We start from the raw sequence: 7,286 nt of genomic DNA, 5'->3' as shown, positions 1-7,286 counted from the left end.
GTGTGCCTTTTAGTGCGGAAAATACGGTAACTACTTTTCATCGATCAGCTTTGCTGTTTAGATGATCTCAGCGGGAGATTCCATGTTGGCCATACACCAACTGACTCAAGTATTGGGACAGGGAATGAAAATTTGAAGCAAATATGCAGTCGCCATCCATCATTTGCAACTATGAGAGCTCCCACTCTGAGGAAGATTTTGCGCAAGATGTTTGAGTGTGTCGGGATTTTATTTAATTTTTTTGTCCATTCATCCACACCACACTCCTTCCTCCTTTATGGACCTTGGAACCCCAAAGGGCCTTCCCAAAACTGTAAAGAAGGGAAGCATTCTTACTAAGATTTAAAAACAAAATTAAATGGATTTAAAAAACCCTGATTGATTGGTCATTTAGGGGGCTAAAAATTGTGTCTTGATTGGTGTGTGTAGAGGTGAATGTTGACTAAAATCGATGCCATCATCCAGTTGAACAATCAGTGTGGCAAGTGACTGGTTGGCACATGAATGACGCAAATGTATAGCGACATTTGGCAACTCTGGGTTTTCCACACTACAGCTTTTATTGCAACGTTAAACTAACATGTTGCTATGACATCCTGATTCATCTTTTACACAAAAAAGGCAGTATGTAATGTAAATGTAATGTAAAAACAAAATGTAGTTAAAGATTACATCTCAGTGTAAATTTGTACGCAAGTGTGGAACTGCCAATGTGGAGTATGGCAAATGTTTTTTGACTGGATACATTTAAATACGTTCAAATGTACTTGCCAGTCAAAAATATTGACTCCAGATTGGCATTTCCATGCTTCTGTAGTATTGAACTGAAAACTGAAACGTTTCATACATAAAATAACGTACTAGATCAAAAAAGGTGAAGCAACTACAACATCATGCAGTTTAATAGTTCAGTAAGTGGTTCTTTGCGTACCACAAGTGGGAGCCCGCTGACCACACTTTGAGAACCACTGAACCCAATCTTAACCACAGTTGAATATACAGTACAAATACTCTCAAAATGTACTTGCGCATACTAACAAAGTATCTGTACTTCATACTTCATACCACTGAATGAGGAGCATACTTTGTGAGCTAATACATAATTCATACAATTTCAGTGGAAACTCTTGTGACGTTATATAATCAGAAGCAGGTGTGATTGCCGTTTTTTTGGTGGTGTTCAAGGGAAACCACCATCACACACACACACATATATACACACAGTACTCCATATGTATTACAGTGCACGGGTTTATTTTGACAGGGGCTGGAGGAGGTGGTTTGGATAAACTCTAAACATGACGCACACAGGCGAGCTGAACATGAAGCTGATTAGCAAAACAAACCACAGAAAGGCATTGAAACGTCCGCACAGGTTGCGTGACGACACAAAGTTGAGTGAATTTTAAGGTTTCCATTGACTTGTGCTTCACCTGTTGTCAGAGGATGCTCCAACAGGGCAACCCTGGGCTTTGAGAGACAAAGTCATTGACACAAGTGGACCCTTAGCCACTTTTGGTTGAACCAGTTAGTCGGCGAGTTTACTTTACAACATTTAGGTTGCTTTTGGGGGGGGGGGTCGTTTTTTTTTTTTTAACGTCTCTAAACTCTCTAAGATAATACCAACAAATGTAAACAGTGTAATATACCAAAAGAGCAAGAGCAATGGATATCACCAAAATATTGCAGTGCATCTATCATTGTTTACAGGAAACAAATAAAACTAAACATCATTAATTAATCATGCCCTAACAGCAGGGGTGTCCAAACTTTTTGCCAAGGGGGCCAGATTTTGTGGTAAAATGTTGGGGGGCCGACCTTGGCTGACATTCTTTACATTGAACAACAATATTGTTCAGCAAATTTTAGTAAGCCAGTCTGTTTCACATTTCCATTTTTATTTTAATTTCAACAATCTTAAGAATTTCTTTTGGTTCATTTGAAACAGGTATATCACATGCAACTGCTTATTCACTTGACTTTTTCTTAAACAGAAGTCTCCTGAGTGCAAATTGATTGATTTGAAACATAAAATGTATCACCATGACTTTTCAATAGTCACAAAATCTTTGACTCGAACAACAAGGAAATGAACAAGCAATACACATATCCACAACTGCAAGGATCATTTGAAATATGACATATCAGTCAATTTAAACACGGAGTGATGTCTTGTTAACTCATGAGTGATGCCCTCTAGTGTCTAAATGCTATTACTCATTTAGTGAATGCTATTACTCATTTAGCCACTAGAGGGAAGCCGTACTCTATGAAACATCACTCACCAGTCTACGAGACCTCAGTCAATGCAACACGTGTTCCATTGCGGCCAACCTGCGGGCCAGACGGCACTGATTTTATGACAGGGGCCGAGGGCCGGATGAAATTCGACCGCGGGCCGGATTTGGCCCGCGGGCCGGAGTTTGGACACGCCTGCCTAACAGAATTAACCTATGGCTGTGCTAACTGTAGGCATAAAGAGCAGGATTACAGCAGATGACGTTCAACAGGCAGACTTCCTGTTTCCTTCTTGCTCAAATGAAAGTTTATCCCAATCTAGTGGTCAAAAATGGCATTACACCTGATGTAAACATACTCTTCCAAATGGCCAACAAAGGGACACAGTTGTGTCCACTCAGGTATGAGAACTTGGAAACAAGCTGGTAGTAGAGAATGATGTATCGCGAAGCGGTTTTTCGGCTATTTCGATTACTGCTATTTTTATATTGCCAGTCTACAGAGGTGTGGAGCTGCCAATGTGGAGAAAAACTATTTGGACTGCCAAACATGTTCGAACGTTCTTGCAAAAACGTTCAGACATACAGTACTCGAGAATACATTTGAACATACTCGCAAATACGGTCGATCACACTTTTGGGATAAATGCTACAAATGTAGCATTTTTTTCCCACAATGGTCTTGACTTGCACACGCGCGAGTAAAATATATATTTTTTTCAGCATTTGGCATTTACGTTAAGGTTTTCTATTTATCGTCAGCCGGGGTCGGGAACTCCGGTTCCTCGAGAGCCGTCCCTGCCCGTTTTACATCCCTCTCTACTCCAACTCCCTCCAACACACTTGATTCAATTGAACAGCTCAACAGCAAGCTCTGAAGACGCCTGAAACAATTGTATCCGCAACGTGTCAGTGTTTAAATCCACTGCATTTTTTCACAAGCTTTCTTTGTTGAATGGCTGGGAGAAATCACAGGGTTCTATTGTCTTAAAGTAAGGTGTGGTCTCCTTTTAAAATTACATTTAAGTTTTTTTTTTGTTCCTTGAGCTCTAAATTATTAGAGCTGCGTACCAACAACAGTTAAAAAAATTGTAACTCACCAAGAAGATGAATGCCGAGAGATGCTCCCTTTAAAATGAGAATACAGCCGCACTAATATGATGAACTTTGAACAGTCTTTTGAAAGAGATTGAATCTGAAACTGACATGAACAAATAACTTTTGACCACCCATGTCGACATTTCAAGAAGTTATTCGTCCATTTTCCATAGCGATGGTCTTTGTTAAGGTCACAGGGTGAGTTTGAGCATATTCCAGGTGACTGGGTGAAAGGCAGCAACCAATCACAGCAGGGCACATTTAGAGCTCTGTTTAGACTGACATCAACACAATCGCCGCATGAGAATCAAACCAATCCGCAATGCACAGAAGTCAGTCGAGTAACCCACTATACAATCCTTAACACAAGCATTGCTATTAAAACACAAACAAGTCATTGCTTGGGGCCGTAATATTTCCAGGGCCGCCCCAAACATCTCATAAAAACAGAAGTTTAAGGCTACCATTGTTTTAGTATTAATTCACGTGCTTACTTACACATTTAAGTATATCAGCTATCCAGGGGTGCCCATTAGGTAGATCTAAGACAGGTCCCAAGTAGATCCGAGGAGTGTCGAGAAGAAAAAAAAACAACCAACCATTTGTGTGTCCTTGTACATGTTAGTAATATATTTTTTGTGTTAATATACACTGCACACTAATCAGTCTCATTTTCACAAAAAAAATATTTAAAAAATAAAATAAAGCAGGTAAATCTTAAATTTGTGTGTGTGTGTGCGTGCGCGCGAGCCGGTAAGGGTAGATCCCGTGAGGTTAGTTGATCAAAAAGTAGACCTTCGATCCAAAAAGTTTGGGCACCCCTGAGCTATCATAATGGTATAGACTACTCCCGTCTCTCACTGTGCATGTGTAGATTTGATAACTTTTTATTCCAGCTGAATGGAAACGTTTTTTGTTGTTGTTGTCGTTGTTGTTAATCAAAATTGCGACTGACATTTTTCATAGTGACGCCAAGTGTGTATGGAAAACGGCACGAGCCAGACACTCTTGCCAGTTGCATTAAGTAGCACTGCATAAAATGAAGTGGAGTGGGACTCCAGATTTTACGAATACATCTTTGAAACTACACATTATTAAAGCGGTCAAAATCGTAAGCTATGTTACATGTCCCTTAATGTTCTTCTGAATTACTGTTAAAGCATGAAGATTGTTTCATTTTTTTGGTCAGTTCTGTACACGGATCTGGACGGTTCCCTTGGGGTCCCCCGGATGACTTAATATGAACCAGATGCAAACAAAACAGTGACCAGTTTAAACACAATTTGTCCAAAATAAAATACTGATATTTTATGTGGTATAGAAAAAAATGGTACAGCAGTTATACTCAATCACAGAGTTGCAAGAAAATCAACCGGTACCTATTCATCCGAAAAATGTTTGTTCATCTATCTATGCCAGTGATGTAAAGTGACAGGCTGAATAATTAATTACTCTTTCACTAAATAGCAGACGGACCAATTAACACATAGGTGTCAAATTCCAGTCCTTGAGGGCTACATTTCCTGCATGTTTTAGGCATTACTCCTCCTCCAAACACGCCTCCTTCAAATGAGAAGGATCCTCCACAGGGTCCTGCAGAGCTTGACGATAAGCTGATCACATGGCTGAGGTGTGTTGGAGGAGGGAAACATCCAAAACATGCATGAGGACCGCAATTAGTGAATTAACATGCTTTGTTCAACTGAACAGCCTCAGATGTCACACAGCGTCCACATTTCTGAGTAAATCGAGACCAGATCATCATTCTTCATCATTTTTGTGTGGTGCGTGTGCTATGAGAGGTTTTGAAAATATAATACAAGATAAATGACTTAGCTGGGAAACTATGTTAACAGTACACAACTCTCTCAGCATTACCATAAATACTTTGGCTGAAAATACAGTTTTAAACATAATTGCAAACCTCAAAATGTCAATGAGGAACTTGTGCGCGGGTGCGCGCGCACACATGGGTGTTGCATGTAAGGTTAAATATCATTTGGCAGAATAAAACATTGCATTTGTTGATTTGTGCAAACCGCACACACGTACATGGTGCGCATATAACTCCAACATGAAAAGGGCATTGACTTTTTCTGGACATGCTAAGCAGCGTTGTAGTGGTATACATTTTTTTTTAATCCCCTGGCTCACATTTCAAATGGAAGACATTCTTTGAGCAAAATGGTCTCCATTATAATAAACGACTCGCTCGGCTTTCACATGGATAAACCCCCCGCAGGCCTCCTCGCGTTACATTTGAGACTTTGGAAGGCTTTTTTTGTGGCCACTCAAAGTCAAATAAGATACCAACTTCAAGGCCATGGTGGTCCGACTTTGAATATTAAGACTAGAATGGCTTCAACAGCCTGTAATTATTCATGCAGCGCTCGAATTCAGGCTGACAGCTTCACTGGCACAAGCGTGCACAATGTCATTGGAAGCATGCTTCTTACATACATGCTTACGTGAGTTAAAAAAGCCTCACCGAGTGCATTTGGAAGCAGCTGCTGGAGCGCGTAGAGTACAATATGTCCTTTGCATGAGAACCCAAGGTCACAAGTCTACCCCTAAAACTGACAGCACGGGGGCCTCACACTTTGCTCGTGCATGTTTAGGATTGTGGCCCTTTGTTTTATTAAACCTGGCACATGGTGATGCCGTGAGGTCACTTTTGACCAAATGTTACTGCAGCTAACAGACTGGAGAACAAAAGCGGGAGTCTTGCGGGACAGAAGTGAATAGGATGAGGTGGTTTGTTCCTGAAAACTATCATAAACCCCAAAAACATTATAAAATTTGTGTTGGACGAGTTTATGGATAAGTCTATTAAACTATTGTTTACCCGAGTCAAAGAATGTTAAACTATAACAGGTAAATTTGACCTTTTCGTAAAACATTTGAATGTAGCTCGTCAATGTTTCAGGACTTTCAGCAAAACTGGCAGCTCTAGCAAAGAAACCAGAGCATTCTGACCCACTTCCAAGGTTTCTAACTTCTTTTTGTGACTCCTGCAGTCTCTGCTACATGACAATTCCGTGGCCACACCAATTCTGAGAACATCCTGTTTATGGCAAGGTACCGTTACTCGATTGGTAGGTGTCGGCTACTCAGTCTCATGACGTCAAAATGTTCACATGATGAAGACGACGGGTTGAATGGCAATTGGCAGTTCAGAAAATTTTTACCATGATTTAGAATTATTGTTGCACCTGTACACATGTCAAACTTTGTGCAGTTTTGCACAAAGGACAAAGCGTGAAGTCGCACTTTTGTGCAGAAATGTCACCCAGTAGTCCAAGGCAAGTTTTCTATTCCACTTGACTAGTGTTGACGATCTGCCGCAGAGCAAAGCATTCACGTGTTTGAGGCCAGCCTAGTTTTCGTTTGGAAGGAGGGGTTGAAAACAAGCAGACCAAGCAGATTTTTCAATGATGGGTCTGCTTTCCATTATGCCGAGGCAAGCCGCGCCGCAGGAGCAAGTGCACTGCATGGCAAACCAGTCACACACGAGTGTCTGTTGTGGAGCACTTGAAAAATGACAACACGTCTTTGTCTCTGTGTCATTTTTAGCAAACTCCTTTTGCACAATCCTTTATTCGAACAACAAACAAAATAGAATGGCGGAGGCCTGAAATTCAAAAGACAATAGATTGTTGTATACAACTCCAGCAGACAGTGTTATGAGCTCATACCGAAGACACACATGAAGCAATCCGAAAGCTCTGGCTGTCCGTTTCAAAGTCCAAATGTTCTGACATTCTTTTCTTCTTGGAGGAATAAATACGCAAATGAGGGTCAATGTCACAGCTTGGGAAATAAGCACTACAACGTTTGCAGCGCAGTATGAGCGCAGGAGATAAAGACAACAACAACAAAAAGTTGAAAAATAACCAGGAGTTCAATATGGTGTCCTTTGGTTAAGTTGGCAAAGGTTTTAAAGTTTAAAAC

The sequence above is a fragment of the Hippocampus zosterae genome, chromosome 4, assembly GCF_025434085.1.
Source record: "Hippocampus zosterae strain Florida chromosome 4, ASM2543408v3, whole genome shotgun sequence".
In the NCBI taxonomy this organism is placed as follows: Eukaryota; Metazoa; Chordata; class Actinopteri; order Syngnathiformes; family Syngnathidae; genus Hippocampus; species Hippocampus zosterae.
The sequence above is the reverse complement of the archived record's forward strand: the minus strand, read 5'-3'. Positions refer to the sequence as shown.